At 37.6% G+C, this 22979-nt stretch overlaps 1 long non-coding RNA gene across 2 annotated transcripts in view; it reads right to left on the reverse strand.

The window, feature by feature from the left end:
* LOC148213575 (uncharacterized) overlaps window positions 1–18243 on the reverse strand; it is a 36901-nt gene extending 18658 nt beyond the window's left edge. For both annotated transcript variants that reach the window (XR_015794415.1, XR_015794414.1), the window contains exon 1: window positions 17791–18243. This is a non-coding gene — a long non-coding RNA (uncharacterized LOC148213575). The remainder of the gene's footprint in view (window positions 1–17790) is intronic.
* Between the last annotated feature and the right edge of the window lie 4736 nt (window positions 18244–22979).

Consider the following 22979-nt stretch of genomic DNA (forward strand, 5'->3'; position numbering starts at 1 on the left):
TCAAGATTGAAAAGGATCTTGATGGACTTAAACATTAGGACTTTTCCAACAAAATACAGTTCAGTAATGAGAAATGTAGGCTTCTGGAGATTTAGAGGTACATGATAGGTGATACTTGGCTTAGCAGTAGTATTTGTGAAAAGGATCTGGATATCCTGAGAGACCACAGATTAAGCATGAGCCAGCAGTGGGCCATAGTTCTAAAAGAACCAATGCATCTTAGACTGTTTCAACAGGGGTATATCAATAGAAGAGAATCTTCTTTTATATATCATGTTGAGATCACTGGAAGTGCTAGTTCTGCTCTATGCCACACATCTGAAATACTGTTTCTAGTTTTGGCTACCGCAATACAAGAACAGCATTGAAGAACTGGAAACAGTACAAAGATGATAAGGAGCTGGGAGGCTAAATCCTGTGAAGAATGGTTAAAAGAACTGGGTATATTTATCTTAAAGAGGAGAAAGCTAGGGGAGACATGATAGCAGTCTTTGCAGAAAGTTGGTGCCTAAGGATAGGACAAGAACCAATGGGCAGAAGCTTTACAGAAAGATTGAAAATTAAAATAAGGGGGAATTGCATGACCATCTAAGCAGTGGAACAACCTGTATGCTGGAAATGTGGAAGCTCCATCACTGGATGTTTTCAAAGAAAGATTGGACAGCCATTTGTCTGGGATAGTCTGACAATTCCTGCCCTGGGGAGGGGGTTGGACTAGAAGATCTCCAAGGTCTCCTCCAACCCTATGATTCTATGATTATTAATTTTTTTAGTAATATTTCATTTCTTGTATATGCCATGTTTTGCCATATGTGTTGGGTTCACAACTTATGTGTGGATACATGTACAGAGCTTTGAGCAAATATTGCTGACAGATGCTGTTCAAGAAGATCTCCAAGTTGCTGATACATGATTATTTTCTTTTTTCCATCTTTTTAAAATGGAAGTAGACCTATTGCACATTAAGCAATACTCTGTAATGGAATGTGAGAATGACCCTGAAAGATGGGGGGAAGAGATGCTACCTAGGGAATGATCAGACAAAAGCGGGAGGAACCTGCAACTTGAGTAACAGGCAGAGAAAGAAACTTAGAAAGGATCTGCCCTAATTTTCAGGGAGTTAAAAGAGACAGCAGGAGATATGTACTTTCAGACTTGCAAGATTTTGTTGATGTAGCCTTACAATAAAGTAGAATTAGTTCATCTTGTCATGTTTCCTGTCTGGTCTACTTGGGAGGATGACATAGTCTGAATGTTGCTTTGCTTGTTTTGCCTCCTTAAAGTTGAACTTATTTATATGTTGTATGCCAACATGTCTCCAGTCTTCTGAGTTCATGTTGAGGCCATGTCATAGGTGCTTTAAGAACATGCTTGGAAGGGAAACAAACAGAGGCCCTGCCCATTCATGTGTCAGCCAATCACAAACAAGATTTTACCAGAACCAGTATGATTGGTTTCCACCACTGTCAATAACCCTTGGGAATGCTCAATAGGAATCTTCATCTTACCTGTCTTTTTTATTATCAGATCATGTAAAACATTGGGCTGCAGTGCTCACAGTTTTTATTTTCTAAGAAATGCCTAAAGGGATGGTCTGCTTTTTGAATTTTGTTTAAAATTAAAATAATTTTAATTTTAAAAGTGGAGTGGGATAGGAAATCTATGGGTGTCAAGAGAATTGTCTACTGACACTTTTTTTTTTTAGGCTTAGATATTCACAGGCCAACTAACTGCATGTTGGTGAAGGTATTGGTCTATAAATGTCACTACTATTGCAGAAATAATTGCAGTTAAAGAGTTAAAACCAGACACTTCTGATTATGTTTCAGCATCAGCTGCTATTGTTGAGCATCAAAAGTGATAAGCGCAGACTACATACAGAAGATGCAAAATCAATATGGTAGTAATAACTTCATTTTACATCTGAAGCACGATAAAAATTTTAGCATAAAGAAGACCTCCTTAGAATGTACTCTTGCATTGTTGGCATTATAAAAACCTATCATTCCAAACTTCAGCAATCATTGTCATAATTGTAGTGTGAATAAATCAGAAAGAGGCTCTCATGGATAAATTACATATACAGTGGCCAAAACAGCTTTCAGCAAGAGCCTCTTAAGAAAAATAATGTAGAATCAACACATACATGAAATATTCAGGTTCAGTATTTGGTGACCTCCGAAGTCAAAGTATTTCCACAACAGCAGATTGTAATAGTCTGAAGAGATGTACTTCTACTATTCAAGAACAAGCAATATACCAATATACTCTTGGATTAAAATGGAGTAATTACAATAATATTTTCTTTAATTTTTTTTTCAGATAGTTCAAAAATGCTGTTGCTCCTCAAAGGCTGATTGCATATTCAGAATAATGGCTTCCTACCAGCAACAAAATCAGTTTAATTCTCTCAGATTCATACATTTTCATCTTTAGTTAAATACACATTTATTCTAGCCATGTAGTTGAGATAGGGTAAGAAAACATGCTGCTAATAATACAGATTCACTCTAGCATAAACATTCTTTTATTATTATTTTTAAATAATTTTATTGAAGTATTTAATAAACATGGTAAAAATTACAAACTAAAGTAAAAGAAAAATGCAGGAAAAAGAAAAAGAAAAATTAGAAGAAGAAAGAAAAAGACAAATAGAAAAAAGTAAGAATAAAAAAAAAGGAAAGAAATATATAAAGAAATGACTTCCCCCTTCATCACAAATATAAACAATTTTAGTAACTTATCACCTTTTCTTAAAATATAACAAATGATCTCTTCTTCCCATATTTCATCTTATCTATAAACGAATCTTAAAGCCTCATCATTTCAGTCCTGATGTCAGCAAAAGTCCAGTAAGAGTTACCAGAGAGAACAACATATCTATTTTAATCTTGATCAAATAAACCAACTTTATATTCCTTCTTTTTACTTTTCACAATCTTGATCTTTAATCCCTTCAAATACTGTCCTAGAACTTGATTTCATTTTTTCCCCTTCTCACAAAATCCTTCAAAACTTTAACAAGATTCTTTTGTAGATCCAATATATCCAGATCGCTCTTTTGGTTTGTTATTTGTATATTTATTTATTTATTTATTTATATTTCAAATTCGTCACTGCCCATCTCACTGTGGAGTGACTCTGGACGGTATATCCCTTTTAATTATTATGACATCAGCTGGTTTCATTTGTATATCCAGTGTAGCATCTTTTTCCATATCATTCTTGTAGCCTGCCATTTTTAAATCCACTTTCAAAATGGCCTCAGTCTTGTCCAATAAAACTTGTTCCTCTTCCATAACATCTTTTAAAGACATTCTATCTATAATGGCAGACATTTTTAAAATTAACTTCTGAGTCCATTATTTACCAATACCTTTCAGTACATCCAATGTTAAAGTATTTTGCTCCATTCTATATTAGTACATCAAATTTAAGTGTTCTTCTCCTTTAAATGTAATCTTTAGTCCCTTCTGGTTTCCTCTAGTGTCCAACCTTCAAAGTCCCATCCTATCATTTTTTTTTTCAATGAATTCAAAACAAGAGCATTTTTCCACAGGAAGAATTCTTATAATTAATTTTCAAATCTTATTTCAAATCCATCTGGATCCTTAGTCCACTTGTAACTTTTCAAAATCAACGTTCTAATCACCCTTTTGCTGTTTATTCAAAATAAATAATATTTTTAAGTCCTTAAATCTGTATTTAAAACTTCTTTTGTTAAGGATTGAAGGAGACTCAGCCAGTATTCTAAAACATGCTATCACGAAGGTTCCTAATAGCTAGAAAGCAGTTGAAAAGCAATTTTTGAAAGAGATTAAGAAATGAGGCTCGGTGAACTTTATGTCCTTAAAGGCTATATTATGGTTGGAATCGCTTGATTCCCAGCCACTAGACTCACAAGTTGACCACAGAAATCTCAGTTCCTGAAATCTACTCACAAAAAGCAGCTGTCTGGAGTACAAGTGGGCGATCTTACAATCTCTCGTTTTTCCAGAGAGATTTCGCTGGCCAGAATTCACCATCTGGCCACTGATCTCACGGCAATGCTATCTCCTTCAGAAACATCTAGTTCATCACGAATCCTCACTGAAAGTCCCCCTCTTATCATTATTCTCACTGAAATACTTTTGGGTCTTTGGATACAACTTTTTAAATGTTTGGCAGTCTTACTGCTTTCCATAAACGTTAAGCCAGTATAACATTCTATTTCAGTCTTGTAAAGATGGATTTGATGGTTCCTTCTCTGCAACTCTTTTTTGTATTTTGTAGGTCTTTAAATGATATCTTTACTTAACAACCTGCAGGGCTTCTCTATATGGTCAGTCTCAGTAGAGCCAACTGGTGTGAATAGGCTTCAGAAGTTTAGAACAGGAGCCAATCCTTTCAAGGTTTTATCCCAAGTTTATTGATGAAACTCAAGCTGTTGCTGCAACTAGAACTGGATGAGCTTTTTTGCTACTATGCACTTGCACAAAAATTTAGACTGCACTGATCTCAGCTGTTCACTGGCTTCCTGCCTTGCCTGATTTCAAGATATACTGCTATCACCCCATTCTAACAGAGTTTCATATATTTTATATAAAGAACTATAATCTTGGCCTCCTCATTCTATATTGATGTTGCAGCTCTCCATTCAACTGCATTTGAGCCTCCTTTGGGATGATTTGACATAACTCATATTTGGTTTAATCTGGAAATGAAGGAGTAAATGCTGCCTTATGTAAATATTTTTTGAAAATGAAAACATACTGTTATATAAAAATAAATCAAGATTTAGAGTTAGATGCATTAACAACTGCATATTTCTGTTTGAAGTACTCATTTTGCAATTTTAAAGCAATTTGCCAATGGCATTACTCTGTTTAAGGTCCTCTATTAGCCTAACATTAATTTCTTCTTCCCAGAAGTATGCTCTTCTTTCTGTTGCTCTAGTCTTTGCTTTAATAGCATTGACATGATTTTATACCATTTGATTTCAAAAAATGCAAACTCCATTAAGGTAGCTGCAGAAAAGGGGAGGATCCAGGAGAAACCATAGCCAGCTATCTAGGAGACATACTCTGTCAAACGGAGACACATTAAGTGTTTCTGCTACTTCTAATAATTAAACTGAACTAAAATTTCAGGTACATTGTAGGATGTTAAGTAACATTCCCTTCCCAAGACTTCAGTTCTATGCATTCATATTTTCTGAGATGCCTGGAACTGTATACAATGAGATCATACACCACAGTTATCTTATAAATGGCACAGAATATCAGTAAGTTATTTTTAGTTCTTTCCCTAACAATCCTTAGTATAGAATCTGCCTTTTTCACAGCAGCTGTGCACATTCAGTACAATTTTGCAACCTCTTTCTTGTTCAGTCATTGCCACTGCTAGGTCAGATCCTATCCATTTCTATAGGTAATGTTAGGATATTTTGTGTTATTTTTGTTTGTTTGTTTGTTTATTAACAGCATACATATATGTCTTTTAGTGGTATTGTGTCCTGATAGGGATCCTTTTATGGTTATTTTTATATTTAGTGAATGACATTTGCCAATGTAATGTCCAAATCCCCATTTTAGTATTTCTCGTAATTTCTTTTGAGAGATTTTTGCTTTTGAGAGATTTTAGTATTTTCTTTTGAGAGATTTTAGTATTTCTAGTAATTTCTTTTGAGATATTTTTGCTGCTTCGTTTTGTTTTAAGCATACTTAAAAAAAAAGTGATGTCACTAACAAGTTGCCCTTAATAATTGAACCATTGATATTTTTTTTTGTATTCTGCTTTTGACTGGAATCTTCAAGCAGCAAAAACATTTACTATTTTATTCTATACAGCCAAATCAATACATACTCATGGTGGAAAATCATAAAACATACCAGGTTGTGATCCTGGTTTTGCCTCTATTCCTATCCTCTTATTTATTTTATCAGAGAGCAATTGCTCTTAAATTGCTCTTGTGGTGCTGAAGGATGGTCAGTCTAAACCAGAAAAGTATACAATGGAGTCTTTACCTGTGTCTTTCCCAGATGGAAGAAATGTACTGCCACAATGTTATTTAAAACTACTAATAAATCTAGAAGCCAGTGGAAAAGGCTACCTTATGATGGCATGACGCCAGCTTTCAGCAGCCTGGAGTTTAAACTTAGAAAAATCTTCAGGGGACTTCTAATCTATATTTTGCACAGTAAGGTTGACAATGCCCCTTTAAATTGTAGGTCAAAGCATCTGTGATCACAGATGGTTGGTGCAGCATATTACTTTAAGCAGTATCCCCCAGAGAACAATAGTAATTCCTGTGAAAGTGCTAGACACACCATCAGTTTTGAAATGAATACCCTCAAAAATTTCTCTCTATATGGAAAAGTCAGTGATTGATTAGCTTAATGCAAATAAACTAATACAGAAAAGAACAAAACAATCCCTACTAAAATCAATTGCTTTATTTCTGACTGTTTAAGGCCAATTGTTTAGGCTGGAATAGCTCTTTGTTCTGATCACTAGCTTGTGCCAGCACTGGAGTTATTCAAATAAGCTATAAGTAGAACTAATTGTTGTTGAAGTTGTATCCTTTTGTTCAGTAAGGATGGGATGGATTTGTTTTTCGAATGTAAATTGATTGGATTTCTTTTCAGTTTAGTTCTGGGTTTGCTGGCTCATCTCAATGAATGATTCCAGGTTATTTCATTACATTCACAGTACAAATGAGATTATTTATAATAAGAAATGCTGCAGTTCAAACCTGCCTCTTGAACCTTCCCTCTTCCCAAGACATAATGGTGTCCTTTTAGTGAAAAGAAAGGATTTTCTATATGAGCATTGAAAAATAATTCCAGTTCTCAAGTCCATTAAGGATCAACATGTTCCTTTAAACAAAAAAAAAGAGGAAGTGTGCCCCTTCATATGTTGAACTGCAACTTCTATCAACCCATAGCTTTGGTTATGCTGGCTAGGATTGATGGAGGCTGGAGTTTAGCAACCACAGGCAAATCACACACTGCTATCACTATTCAAAAACTACAGGCAGCCAACAATTGCAGATGAACCAGGAAATTATCTTCCCAAGACAAAAAGATGATGGCAATATCCTCTATATCCAGATCATAACATAATTGCTCTGAAGTGAAAATGAGGTTTTATACATGGAGACCTATGTGTATCAGGTCCAAGATGACCTGGAACAAGAACATGGTTGCCATGGAGATCTGGGCTCTCCCAGAACCCTCCACATGGAGGTGGAAATCTTTCAACATCAACAAGTGGGGGGACTCAACCATCAACCTGGTGACCAAATCCAGGAACCTAGGGAGGGATCTAGATGGTTGCAGGGCTGCCAATACACCAAACATACCCCTAGCTTGTCCCTATGGCCCAGCCTAACACAAAAGCAGTCATACTCCACCCCTTGGAAACAGTGATCCTGGTCACAGACAAGATCTCACAATAAATCAGCGCCACCCCACCTCCCTGACCATGGCATTGAGATTGATATAGGACTGAAAGCTAGCTAGACAGATTTCCAAAGAGCAATATTCCTGTCCTTGTTCAGTCAGGTTTTGGTAATGCATGCCAGATCCACCTATTTGTCCATCACCAGAGAGTGAATGGACACAGCTTCCTTACAGTCAGATCTGGTGTTTACCAGCAATACCTTGGGGCCAGGTGCTCTGACAATCCAATCACCAGATCCCCAGGGTAAGGCTTTAAGCAGGTTGGAGAAGGAGGCTGCAACCAAATTACAGATCACCCTTCCCTTGGAATGGCCAACCCAGTACTTTCTGCCACCTCACCTCTGGCCTGACACCACTGATATAGAGCAACTGCCTTCTTCCCACATGCGCACACACACACACACGCACACGCACATGTTCATCCAACATAAGTACTAAAATCATCCCAATTCCTACACTATAACCCAGTCACCCCTCCCTCAACCTGAACATGGAGTCTGTCTAACCATTCAGTCATTCTTCAAACCAGCCATTACCCATACCCCACACAACACATCCCACTTTCCAACAGGTCCAACACATTCTAGACCTCCTATTCAATGTGGAGGTGAATATGTAAATAGAACTGTTCCACTGGTCTTGCGCACCTCCCCACCTCCCCCAGCCCACATTTTCACCACAGGTAAGGCTGCCCATGCTCCCTTGGCTTTTTCCTGAGGAGCTGTCCCAATCAATATATAACGAAACAAATATACACACATATACACAAGAAACAGCATAATAGCGCCAGCAGACACATTCAGGATCATGGTGTCACAGGATGTCCCCAGGAAACCACATTCCCCCCTCCCCCCCCTTAATTCCCAGCAACCTGAATTCCCCATCCTTGTCTTTCTCTAATGGGCCACCTCTCAAGCACCTCTGTGGCTGACCCATGTAAACAGTCAGGTCATAAACTCTCCAATTTGGCAGCCTACTCAAGCCCCTCAAGCTGATCATTATTGCCACCTAGGAAGGGGTGGGTGCCTTCTCCATGGAAGATCTCAAAATCAGTCCTAAATCCTACTGAACACCACTCTCCTTGGCTCCAGTACAGCTCTGACACTCCTTCCTATTGTTGTTGTTTCAGCCATGGAAGTAACCAAGGGACGTATCACCTTCAAGGCTTAAGCCCAAATTCTCTCACTCTGTCTTGCCTTTTTACATCTTTAATAGGGTGCCTTTTGCAGATCCCATCCTAAATACATTTAACACTGACAATTACTGTATATTTATGTTTTTATTATGGTGAGGCCTATATTACAGAACAAATTGCTGTTGGACTTGAGACTAGCTCATTTATGCCAACTTAGGGCAGATCTTTTAGAATTTTAAGTTGCCCGTGCTGCTGACTTTTAATCTCTATGTTTGTGGGTATGTGTGAGTATGTGTGTGCACGCACACACACATACTGTACATGGCTCAGAGCCATTTGGGATTGGGTTGCATATCATTTTGTTTGAACAACAAATAACATCTTGTTCTCAGGTGCCAATGGTGGTGGAGATATGGCCTGAGGCCACACCCACTGGCCCTACTCCTAGTTTGTAAATACTTCAGCATCCCATGAATATGCAGCTAAATGCTTTGAGTGTGAGATATTCGTTTCCATTTGGAGATACAGACCTAATCTCTGTGCAAATGAGATACTTGAAAGCATGAAGGTCAGAGATATGGCTTGTGGGCTTGAGAGCAATCTTTCCTTTCTGCCTGCATTTCTGTTTAAACAAATGCCTGAATGAGTCTCTTAAATAGGTATTGGCATCTGAGGCAGGTTTCTTAAGGATAGTCATCTAAAGCATTAGGTTTCATATGTTTGCGTTTTAAACTATTGAACTGCCACTCTAACACAACAAAATATGGTGTATAGATATTGCTGAAACAATATAAACAATTGTTTATATGAAATAATATAATTTAAGATAAAACAATATAATTTAATTTGGTTTGTATCTTAATACTTCAGTTTCAAAGCAGCTTAATGATGCTGGAAGTTGCCGGCCAGAAATGGTCGACACTTCAGCGGTTCGAGCCCAAGCTCTGCACAGCGGGGTGAGCTCCCATCTTGCGCCCTCAGCTCCTGCCCACCTAGCAGCTCAAAAGCATAAGTGAGTAGATAAATAGGTACTCTCAGCCCGGTGGGGGGAAAAAACGCTGGCAGCGCCTTGCACAGGAAAACGGGAATTGGTTGCCGGTTGCTGGACGCAACGCAAAAGAAGAGACTCGATTTCCTGCAATTGCCCTAGGAAGGAGGCAATGGCAAACCACTTCTGAAAAAACCTTGCCAGGAAAACTGCAGGGACTCGTCCAGGTAGCCTCCGTAGAATTGGTCACGATTGAAAGCGGATTAAAAAAAAAAAAACTTCAGTTCCAAGGAATGTTAAATTTCTTCACACCATCCACATTCCATAAGAGACATCACAACAGTGTACACTGTATTTTTCTGCTGTTTATATACTTTTCTGCTGGATACAAATGTTGCTTTTAATGTTGGCTTTCTATTGTTTTAAGTTGGTTTTATTGTATAAAACAACTAGATTATTTTATGTTAATTAGGAAACACTTCATTTAAAAAAGAGGAAAAATTGGCCCAGAGAGAATATTTGAGTGCTTCAGGTGGATGACTTTCCCTATTGCTAGTCAAAATATTCCCTTTTCCCAAATCCTGACGGGTTTTGTGTGGTAAAAAAAAAGATGGATGAAGCTCTGGGAAAAGATGGGAAAATTACAAATGTAGGGTGATGATGCCTAGACTCCTTCCTTAATAAATTTCCATGAATTGTACAGTAAATCCTCATTCAAAACATTCACCCTCCCTTTTCCTAATCATTTTCCTGTCTCCTTCCCCTTCACAACTGGAAATTGTGCATTTGCATATCACTGTACCTGCACACCCATTTGCCTAGAAACATTGCTAACCCATTTGCTTGTAAACAGAGTCTTGTGGGCGATGCTCAGGAGCATGACTATGCTTGTAAACACTTTTCTTGGTACTTTTCATGAGGCTTTCTGTATGATTTTTAAAATAATTGATAATGAGATAAATAATAGAGGAGGAGGAGGAGGAGGAGGAGGAGGAGGAGGAGGAGGAGGAGGAGGAGGAGTTTCAAATGTACCTCTGTGCAAAATATAGTCTATGGAGGCCTCCTTAGGAAAAAAAATGATTTAGAAATGTTTCCCTCTGCACAAAAATAATAGAAAGAAAAACTGGAGAGTGGAAAGGAGCATTCTGGGGAACTGATGGGGAGGCAAAAAGCATTCTTACTAGTTTGCTCTCTGGACTATCTTTGGACTACCTCTTCTGTGCCATTGATTTTATGAAAGAGCAAGCTTTTCTGACAGCCATATTGTGAGAGATCCAAACCAGCTCTCAATATTTTAAATATGCCCAGGCTCAGAAAGCTGATGGCACCCGATTTACCATGGTCATCAACCTATGTAATTGACATCATAGGAATTAAGAGATATCAGGGAGGGAAGATGGAATAATCAGATATGAGTAGCAATTTAATGGTCAGCTTTCAGAGAAAACATGGGAGTCCTTCATCCAAGTGCTTGAGCCAATGGGAAAAAATGAAATATCCTATAAAAAGAACATGCAAATGGCCTTAATTTTTTAGAAGACTGACTTGAAAGTTCTCATCTATTCTCAAGACTCCTTAGTATAAAATATTTCTGAGAAGCTATATAAACCTTCAGCATGGCAAAAAAAAATAATAATAAAATAGTAAAGGCTGACAATGACAGAGGGAGAGAGGCTAGGAAGTTAACATACAATCTGTCATTAAGGCAGGTTCTATTAGCTTCCACTCAGTCATTTGGCTCCAAAACTTAAATGTCAAATCAGAAACTTCAGAGGATTCATCATCTGAAAAATAAGTTTTATTTAATAAGAAAGGGGAGCAAATTGGTTACTTTTTTACTTAATGATAATTCCAAAGTCTAGGATGATTGAATGCCCAGGATTATTGAAGAGGCAGCATGCAGTCCTATAGATTTTTTTTTAAAAAAACAAGCAGATATCATTTATTTGATATTTGTTAGTAATCTTTTAATGTTATTGGTTATTTTGGGACATTTCTTCCATATACCTCTTACTATTCAGTTAATTGCTTCAACAAAGAAATTCAAATCACTGAACCACTGTAACAAAAAACAATGAATAATTCCTTCCTTCCTTATTTTTTCTGAAAATAATCTAGAATACTTACTATTATGATCTTTAATTTCTGAAGAAGCCTACATAGGACCCAGATGCACACAAATGCCTAAAAACACCATATGGCCTATCTGTAGCATAGTCATGGGATAATTTTTTTTTAACCAAAGAACTAATATCCTTTCTCTGCCCTCCAGAGCTCCATGACTCTGAATACACAAGGGTAAACATGTAAATATAATATAATGAACTTGCATAATTAAACAATGTCTTCTGAATATCATGGTACCATTGCCTTTTGAAAATACATATTTTAATGAGGATTTCAAAAGAATCTAACAGAAATTGACCATAACAATGTAGGGATGAGAGTCAAACTACTGTATCTTCAAAAGAAATTCTTCTCTTGAAATGAAGATGAAGCTTTGGATGCTCTAGAGAAGGGCTAACCTCAACCATCAAAGTGGTTCACTTCTTGATATGTAAATACTTATCCTCTTACTCTAAAACCATACAATCAAGAGGCTACATCCAAAATCAGGGTGGTAGAGTTCTACTTGCACAACAGGATTCGCCCCCTTCCTTTCTCCTTCACTTCTTTGAATATAGCCTTAATTTATTTTTGAGAATTTTCCAGCTCTCCAGAGAGTATTTGTGAGAGCTCAATGAATTAGAGAGGGAATCCATTCCACAAGCTTTCTGTTAGCACACTGTCCCCAGTAGATACACGCTGGTATGTGAACAAACTGCATTGCCATCTGAATCTTTCAAGGAAAGGGGTGGAAAAATAGGGGTTCTTCAGTTTGTTTTCAAATGTAAACTTGTCTATTTCAATTGTAAAATTGTCCTTTAAGGCAATTTATAGATATACACCTGAAAATAATGTGGTAGAATATATCCATTGTAACTATTTACGTATATTTAAAAAAAAAATTATCCCACCTTTCTTATTTGTATAAATAACTCAAGGCAATGAACATACCTAATACTCCTTCCTCCTCCTATTTTCCCCACAACAATAACCCTGTGAGGTGAGCTGGACTAAGAGAGAGTGACTGGCCCAAAATCACCCAGCTGGCATTCATGCCTAAGGGAGGCCTAGAACTCAGTCTCTGCTTTCTAGCGTGGTGCCTTAACCACTAGACCAAATTGGCTCATATTGTTATATGGAATTAAAAACTTTATCAATCCACTAGTTACACTCTATTTTTTATTTTTACTATCTTTATTTTTCATTGTGATAGCTTTTATATTCACAAATCACTTCATTCCTCAGATAGCTACTACCTTCTCAATTCACTTCATTATTATTTGTGGTGTTAAAATATTACACTATTACTAGATATAATCCTTTATATGACTGACAAATCCCATTGGGAATTTTTAATTAAGTGCTAATAGCTTCTGGCACTTAAATAGGTAGATTAAAACCAGTAATTCTGAGTTTTAAAATCTGGTCTACTTGGGCTAAAGGGAAGGTTTAAGCTCCCATATCCTGCTATATGCCATTGCACTTAGTACCTATTACTGGATAAAGATTTATATACTGCTACAAACAAGTCCAAGAGAACACAGTTGATTCTATTAGGAAATATTCGATTGTTGATGAATATGCATATCAAACTGGTCAGTCAGAATCCCTGACAAATATCCACAGTTTAAAGTTCAATATCAGAAAATTTCATTGCACCTATACTGTTATGTAACGATTAGGAAGGATTATAACATTCAAGCCTGTTGCAAAGTCTTATGGTATAGCTTCTGAGCCCTGTTGGAAAGATAGAGATGGTATACCTGAATCCCTTATCATATTTATATTTTTAGACCATCTTATTACCAAATGATAGCAGGTTCATTTCTTCCAAACTCTCAATGGGCAACTGTCTAGTATGACCAGCAGTTGCTGGAGACAAAATGACCCTTGGATTCATTCAACACAGCATTTCTAATACCCAGGATGGAGCATTTTATCTTCAGCCTTGTTACTGAACATATTAGTTTGTATTCACCTACCAGAAAATTAAGCAATTGTTTCAATCACTTCTTTGGTAGGTATACAGAAAATCATTTAACTATACAACATTTTTAAATTCTGATACATAATTATTTTTTCTTATTCTCTGTGCAATTGATAAAGGTAAGTGACTTCTTGAGTAAGTAACTTGAGGTAAGTGACTTCTGAGATAATATGTCTCTTTATACCAAAGTCAGGTGTTAATTGTTTCTGCCAGCCAAGCTGAGGTGGAGTGATCACATAGACACAGGCAGATCTAGGAGTGGTGCAAAAGCTGTACATGTGGAGGGATCCTAAATTTCCACAAAATAAACTATATGCTTGGTAACCACAGTGACTAAACTCTGTTAGTAGTGATCAATTCAAGGAGGCCAGTGTCAGGACCAAATCTTGTTTCATAACTTTTTAATATTTATTGTTAATATCCTTTGAAGAAATTTCCAAATACTTGGGCTTCTCTTTTGAGCCTATGTATGGGAACCTTCTATGCATTGCTAAACAAAAAAAGGAAATTCATTCACTCATTAGTTAAAAAAAAAGATATTCCATAAGGCTAACAATTCTTGGCTGCAAAAAAAAAACCACATGGAGCAAAGGGATACAGAAAACTAATTCTAGATGCTGCCATCTAGATTTTTGTGGACCATCATCATAGCTTAATATTTCATAAAAAATGTACATGCTAATCCCTATCTCTAGCTGCAAATTTAGAAATAAAAACTTATCTTACCATAGTGTGTGAGACTGAGGCTAAGTAAACTGTGTATCTGTTCAGTCAGACATTGAGTGTTGCTGAGTAACTTTGAGACCCCTTTTCTCTCTTTCTCAATCTTTAAGTCAGAGTTTTTTTGCACTACAGCCTTTGGCTGTTTGTCTCCCATGTGTAAACTGGCTGGAAATGAAGCCAGTTTAGAAATTCTCTTCCAGATTTCAGCCCCTTCCTGCACTTTGGCAGTGATGGTGGTCTGATGTCCTCTCCAGAGCACATTTATCAGATTGATGGATTCCCCTCTTTTTTACCTTTACTTTTCCTGAACTCCTGTGAACAGAATAGAAATTACTAGTTTTACCATTTTCCCTCACACTTGGGCTAAAAGGGGAATGTGATAGAACTCTTGTCTGTAGGTCCATCATTTTACTGTTCCATCAATGAATTTGTTAAAAAAAAAGTATCATTTCAATGTTTCATCAACAAACTTGTAAAACAAAGTTTTCCATTTCACTGTTCCATCAACAAACTTGTAAAAAAGTCTGTTTTACTGTTCAGCTGGTGAACTTATTTAAAAAATGGCTGTGGAGAACAGTAACCAATAACTAGAAAGGAGGGGGGCATTCTTTTCACAGTACATAGTAGCCAGTTGGAATGGTGGTGCTTGCCTACAATGAAATGAAGCTCAGCCGATGAACCAGACAGTTGATGAACTTGAGCTAGCAAAAGTCAGAAAGTACAACTTTTGATGCATAGCAGAAAAAGACAGGTGGAGTTTGCCTTCCCTTTGGGCTAGGTGTGGATATAGAATGACATCCCGCTTTCCTGTCTTCAGAAATGGTCAGTGGCCTGTAGTCTTACTGGGAGAAGCTAATCATCCAGATCAGGCCTCAACAGAACACATTTTCAGACAAAGGAAGTTCTCCATAAAATAGGACGTGTGGCCACAGTATAATAGGGAATAACCCTCAGAGAATTCAAATTTACTGAAACAAAGTCAAATCAGAGTTGAGAGAAAACATACAGGGATGTTGCACAAAGGGACTTGTGCAACTGTAAGCTAGTTTGTGCCTAAGTATCTAAACAAAACCTGACACATAAAAAATGAACAGTTTTTTCTACTAGAAGCCAGATTATAGCAGCTGAAAGTATCTTGTAGCTGGAATATATGATATTAACACAAAACTATTTTCTCCTGATTGCTGGTAAATACACCTGGGAGTTTGATATAGAAATGTCTGACAGCTCCTTTAAGCACTAGAAATGCTTAGTTTGTTGGTTTGAATATCTGAACTGTTCAAAGAGTATATGCAAGATGCTCAGAACAAGAGATAAGAAAAATAGTAACCCGGCGCACTGCTGTTCAGATCTGCAAAGCTCCAGCAGCTACATTTTGATTTAAGACTTAGAGAGCCACCGGATGCACGCTGTGATATATTTGGCAGAGTTACAGGATATATCAGCAGGCAACCTGGAAGCACTCCCTTCCCCCAAGAAAGGAAAAAGGTGAGCAAATAAATCTAACAAATGTTGAAAGAAAACCTTCTTTTTAAAGTATCTTGTTGCCATCAAAGAAGATGTGAGAGTGGAAACAGTGAGAGAGAAATGGAAGATGGAAATAGCTGAGTAGCACAGTGAGATCTCAAGCTTGGCTTCTAAGACTCAGGTTGGGGGTTCATTTTTAGAACCCCAGCCAACACATTTAAAACACAGTGATATGTGCTTCTTTCATGATTTGTGTTCTTTTTACCAAACCTGCATACTTCTAGTTTAGTTGTTTTCTTACTGAGCCATTCTCTCAGATCAAATCACATCACATTCCAAAAGTTGGCAGCCTAGGGAAATTGACAGTTGCCAGATGAAGACATTTGCAAGCTCTTCCTCTTGCAGATGAAGAGTTTTAGAGGCTGGGCAGCCATAGTAAGAGAAAGAAGAAATGTGCTGTTGGCAAAGGCCTGTATATATTTGGGGTCTTGGGTGCCTTATTACTGAAGGGGTAACTACATTAGTTGTGTCTTACATTTTATGATGTTGGATGAGCAACTTCTTCAGCTCAGAGGACTAGCTCTCATGGACAAGGCCTCCACATTCTTCCATACTAGCAAGAAGTAGGGCAGCAAACTAATGGCACCTTAGTTTGAAAACCAATTAGGAAAATACAAAGGCACCTTCTCAAAACTGAATGATCCACTTCTACTAAGTCCTAGCATGCAGAAGCCTCGCTTTCAGAAGATAGGAACTTCCCCCTGGCTCAGTCATGCCCTCTCTTCCTGTGACTCAAGCTGTCTTCCAATGCTCCCACCCCCGTGCCTGCCTTCCCATTGACTGGATCTTTCCTACCAACAATCTCTGTGCCTTCTGGATCTTCCTGAATGAAATGGGTTGGTGGAATTGAGGACATTATCAGGAAGCTAATTGACTTGTGGTGGTGCCTGTCAAACTGGAAAAGGGCATGATAAGTTTCATCAGGCAGTGGAGAGGATTAAAGAAAAGCTTTTTCTTGAGAGAAGCCACACCATAAAGATTATCCAAGTACAGTAAAAATAATTTTAAAGAAGAAAAGGAAAAAAAAATTCCCAAAATGTCATAGCTAGAAATCTAAAGTGCAAGCAAACAGCAATTTCGTTTAAATCGAAATGGCTGGATGATTCTTCAGAAACAGTTACACCAAAATTCACAGTATGATGCTTGTTGAAATATTCACACATGATTAATAGATCTGGACAGTTTATTGTGCAATGGCAAATATTAAGGATTTCAGGGGGAAAATATAAAGTACACCATACTCTTTTTCTCTGCAGCCTTTGACCACACTGAGTCAGATCCACTAAATAAGCTGTATAACAAGCAAGCAGACTACCCTGCCTCTAGTGCAACTTACTGTAGATTCATGTGGATTTATTAATATGTTGCTAAATTATTCTCATTGAAATTAATAAATATCTTTGAGAAGTCAATATTTATTATTTGCATTACACTCACTTAGGTGCACCCACCTCACAATGCACACATTTGAACTCTGGTGCAAACAAGTGGCATAAAAGCAATTTGTTGTGCAAACAAAGCTATCAAACCATCAGGGGAACATTGCCAGATGGCCCCCTCTCAGGCCACAATTCCCAAGGGTAGAACTGTCAGAAAAAACACCTTCCTAAAAAGGAAACATGCAAAAACACAAATGCATACACACAAACCCACAGAGAAGCCAGTTTCAAATACTGTAATGGAATAATTATTTTTGTTTTCTTTTTCTTATTTTGAGTGTGCTTCAGTGACAGCCATAATTCCAAACTGAGCCAAGGTGAATTTACCCACTGCTAAGAGGGAGTTTTGCACTGGGTACCCAAGCATTTACTGTCTTTAACCACCCAATAGAAAAGATCCTGGAAGAGCTCTTAACACTCCATAAAAAGAAGTTTTTACTCACTATCTGTCCCACTCCAAAGTATAATGGAGAATGCATGAAAAGTGCTGAAGAGATTCAGGTAGCAAATGCAGAAATCATTCATAGGTGGGTGTTGTGTTTTCTGCACCTCCCAGCTGCTTTCCTGTTTAGTGCCCTCTTTGTCCTGCCCTGTTGGAATATGTGGAAAAGCCTTCACTGGAAAAGGGAGCAGGAATTCTTGAGTCAGATGGCAGAATTAGAATGACCTTCACCTGCCCTTAATCCTGTGATGTTGTATGGACATCTGAGCATTTCAGAAATAGTAACAATAGAAAAAGAGCTGTATCCTTGAAGCAGCAGAAAAGAAGTAACTCTTGTTCTCAAACGTGTTCAAGTTCAAAGGCTTGGCATTGTGCGCCAAGGTCTTTTTGTTTGTTGATGCATAATTTGTATTACAGTAGCAGTATTTGCTCTGCTGAATACCAAAATGTTAGGCAATGGCCCAATCCAGTTGAAAACTAATGTTACAAAAGGGATAAAATACTCTCTATTTCATGAACAGATTTCACAGTGCAAGAGACCAGATTCTTAAATGTATATTGTTATTGTTCTATTATTTGCAGAACAGTCTTAACTATGTATATACTGTAGGTATGTACACCTACAATGGAAACCTTACAGCATCAAATAGTAATTCTAGCTGTGCTCAAGGGGATGTAACCTCAAGGAAATGCCTGTATTTCTGCAATTTTAATACCACATATCAAAGTAACTGTTTTATGTTGAAGGTATTTATTATATTAGCATCCCATGCTTCCCCATGCTTCCTCTAAAGAGCTCAAGGATATGTGTAGTATTTTCTCTTGCATCCTCATATATATGATTAAATTAACATAGGAAGGGCATTAAAAGTGTCATAGAACTTGTTGATATCCACCATTCTTAGAGGGGATGAAATTCAGTGCCAGTGTTTCCTCCTACTTCTGCACGGGCTTTTGAGATTAGGAAATCCTGATGTTAGAAAGGCCCAAAGGGGGAATGATTGGGAAGAGGCAAGATGAACATTTGCTGAATTCTAAATCCTTTGGCATTCTGCCATTGTTCAAAATTATTGAGTAAATTTAGATCAGCTTAAGAGCTGGTACTCCAAAATATTATCTGTGTGCGTGTCTAACACACACACACACACACACAATCTTCAGAGAAACACCAGATAAAGCCATACACTGCTCTCCTCTTTCCAGCCTGTGCTTTGCAAGGCGTTTGGCTATGTCAAACCACTCACAGTGGAGTGTTATAATCATCCATAAGGATTGTTCTGCAAGTGGTCCAGTATTAACTCAGGCTTGTATAAATTATTGAAAACTCTGGCCTTCTTAGTCTGAGTCCCACACTCTAGCTCAGTGTTTCTCAACCTTGGCAACTTTAAGATATGTGGACTTCAACTCCCAGAATTCCCCAACCAACATGGCTGACTGGGGAATTCTGGGAGTTGAAGTCCATGTATCTTAAAGTTGCCAAAGTTGAGAAACACTGCTCTAGCTACTATACCTTACTACTGTAGTTCTCTTCCTGTAATTCATTATATGCTGTGTAATCTCCTTTGGCATTCTGGAAATCCTGTGTTTCTGCTATTTAAGTGAATACTACCTGATTCTTTCATTTTCTGGTCTCATCTTGATAATAGCCTCTTAAGTGAAATTCAGACTTTCTTATTCCTGTTTACCACATGGGTGTCTGTGTCACCTAAAATAATTTTCCTTCTCTCTTTTCAGAAATATGCTTATATGATAAATTCAAAGTAGCATTATTTATAACAACAGTCACTATCCAACTCTAAATTATGTTACATTGGTTTTGGCAATCAATTTATAAAAATAAGAATTATGAACAGGTATTTATTTTATTGCTTAGTGAAAGCTTTCTTCATTTGTGCTGAATATGTGAAGTGCATCTCCACTGAATCTAATGTTGTGGATTGCTTGATTTCGCCTGCCATCTTGTGGTTCTCCTGGGCAGGTAAAGGATTGCTGATTCAATCCAGCCTGAATGTTGGACTGAGCCGGATTCAGTAACGACAGAAACCATTTCAAAACACAGAGTAGCATTTTGTTTCACCTCTTCATTGGCAAAGAGAATATATGTTATATAGAGGAGCAAAGTATTGTTTTAAGGCTGTGCTTATTTTTTTTACAGTTGAACTCTAAGAAACGTTTTCTCCAACTTGAAATATTTCTATGTGGTATAGTCTTAGATATTTAAATTAGATCAATACTACAAAAATGTGTTATTGTAATTTCTCACCATCTTTATCCTTGATGATTGTTTTTATTTGATTTGATGTTTTTATGTTTTCTCTAGTTTTATATGCCGCTCAGAGTCCATTAGAGCTGGGCGGCTAATAAATTCAAGTTAAAAAAAAAAAAAAGATCCACTACATACCCTTATTAGCATTGCTAAAATTAGAAGGAATATCCTGTGTATCCTAGTCCCGTAGTCAAGAGTTATTTCCTGTCCTGCTACAAAGCGATCCAAAATTCTGCTATTTAGAGAAAATAAATAAAGATCTCTTCTTATGTTGGAAAGGACAGGATCTTCCTTACTAAAACCCAAGTTAAGCACATATAGTTGGAAATAGATTCATGGCCTTGCATGCATTTTATTGGTGAAGCTTTATCTTTGCCTCTTCCCGATTCTCTTAATATTTGCAAAGTTGTACATCTTGCCTTGGGGCAACAGTAAATGAAGTAACTGCCTTATAATATTTTGCTGATTTTCAGCCATCCTACATAAGCCTTTAAAAAAAAAAAAGGGCTAAAGTATAAACAAAGTTTATACTTTAATCCCTCAAATGTCAATAACTTGTCAAAGCTGTAGAGGGGAAACGGAGGAAGAAACCATATTGTACCTCAGGAGATAGAAGAACATTCCAACAGTGTAAGCTCATCAAATTAACTCAGTTTTGAAAGCTGCCCCCAGCCCCCATCCTCAGGAAAGATCATGGTATTTCTACCCAGTTAGTTTAGTTCTTTGGCTGCAAGTTTTGAACTTCATTGTTATGTATTGGTGCAATGCCAATAGTTTCGTTTTATTTTTCCAGTTCTCTCTCTCTCCTCAATCTGCAGCCACTCCAGCTTCCTACAATCAGTGATCTGAAGGAATCCCATGGAAGAGCTGCTTCATGACGATGTCTTTGCATAGATTTAGTTCAAGTATATGAAGCCAGGGAAAGTAAAGATCTCTGGAGTGTAATTGTACAATAGTGACAGGATGTTCATATAACTTGCCAGTTGGCTGCCTTTATTGATAGATAGATAGATAGATAGATAGATAGATAGATAGATAGATAGATAGATAGATAGATAGATAGATAGATAGATAGATAGATAGATAGATGGATGGATGGATGGATGGATGGATGGATGGATGGATGGATGGATGGATGGATGGATGGATGGATGGATGGATGGGCTGCCCAACTCCAGGGGACTCTGGGTGGCATACAAAACTAGAAAAAAACATAAAAACAGCTAACAGCGTTAAACCAAACAGACAGCCCAGACTAAAACAATCTAATAAACAACAAAATCAACAAAACGAAACAGGGGCCATTGAACCAATAACAAACATCAACCCCAGGCCTGGGACCAAAGCCAGGTTTTCAAAGCTTTCCGGAACCTCAGAAGAGAGGGCACTACCCTTATCTCTGGGGGGATGCTGTTCCAGAGGGTGGGGGCCACAACAGAGAAGCATGCTTCCTAGGTCTCACAAGATGGCGATGTTTAATGGAGGGGGCCTGGAGTGCACCCACTTTGCTGGAACATACTGGGTGGGCAGAGACGATTGGAGACGAGCAGTCTCTCAGATATCCAGGCCCTATGCCATACGGGGCTTTATAGGTAATAGCCAGCACCTTAATTGCACTCAGAAGCCAACTGGCAACCAATGTAGCACATGTTGCTCCTATAACAATGTAGACACATGGGCATACTGAGAGGCACCTGTTACTGCTCGCACTGCTGCATTTTGAACCAGCTGGGTGGTCTTCAAGGGCAGCCCCATATAGAGTGCATTGCAACAATCCAGTAGTAAGATGACCAGGGCATGAGTGATATAATTATATCACTCTTATAATTATATCAGACTTACAATTAAGTGAAAGAAGCCCAGACTGAACACACAACAATTTCCACAGCATCTTTTTCTGCTCTGTATTTTATTTTGAAAGTAGTTTATTTTCCATGAAATTGAGTAAGACTTATAAAAAAAAAAATAGAACAATTTTTTCCAATAGCTCACTATCACATTTTGCTCTTTAGGAGACCTTTTATTTAAGTTAGAGTTGGAGACAATTACCAACAGTTTATATTCCTCTTATATTGAATGAAACCTGAAATCTGCCTCTAAGGTTCTAGCCAAAATGGACACTCCAGTTGTATGCTAAAACAGATTCCACCTACCCACACATTTTGAAGTGAAAATGTAAGCTTTTTGCTTTTAAATAATTGTTGAACCCTGAGAGTTGAGATAAAAAGAGCACCACAACTTTCTGGTCTCTAGAAAAATGTCTATTCTGAAAGGATCTTGCATTTCTTAAGAAAGCAATCTCCCTTTTCCCTCTGTTTTCTTTTCTTGCTCTGGAAGCAACTCATCAGATTTCCCCCCATACTCAAAAGAAGCAGGTAAGGACAAAATCCTAAAAAGGGGTAACTGTGCCTACCCCTTACTCCTTTTCTTCTAATGAGTCCATAAGCATTTTCCATGCATAGAAACTCTTCTCTCCCCCAATAACTGTTTCAAAACCTATTCCCATGATATAGTTTGGGGTTCTGTTTTTCAATTACTGTGTACTCAGACATTCAGTCCACCACTTCACTTAAATGGACTTTCTTGTTTTTCAGTATCCAGGTTTTTCATAGCAGCCAGCATTCAGAATCAAAACAAATCCTTCATATGTGTGTTCTTTTTAAACATATGTAAATAGGCCTATTTCATAATAATCCCACCACTGATGAAAAAAAACAAAGGCAAAGCAGGGGAAGAATCCCCCCTTCCCACTCCCATAATGTTGCACATACACACACACACCCTTTCAGCACTGGATAGCCCTAAGCTGTGTAGTATTTAGGACATGGTACTTCTTTCATTCTAAATCCCCACCTTCCCCACACACAAACTGTCTGACCTGCCACAGGAGTTTTATAGATGACACATTGGATTGTTTTCTTTGA

This window comes from Python bivittatus, unplaced genomic scaffold (genome assembly GCF_059951505.1).
Source record: "Python bivittatus isolate LINGU-HERP-01145 unplaced genomic scaffold, Pbiv_v1 ctg000980_np1212, whole genome shotgun sequence".
NCBI classification, from domain to species: Eukaryota; Metazoa; Chordata; class Lepidosauria; order Squamata; family Pythonidae; genus Python; species Python bivittatus.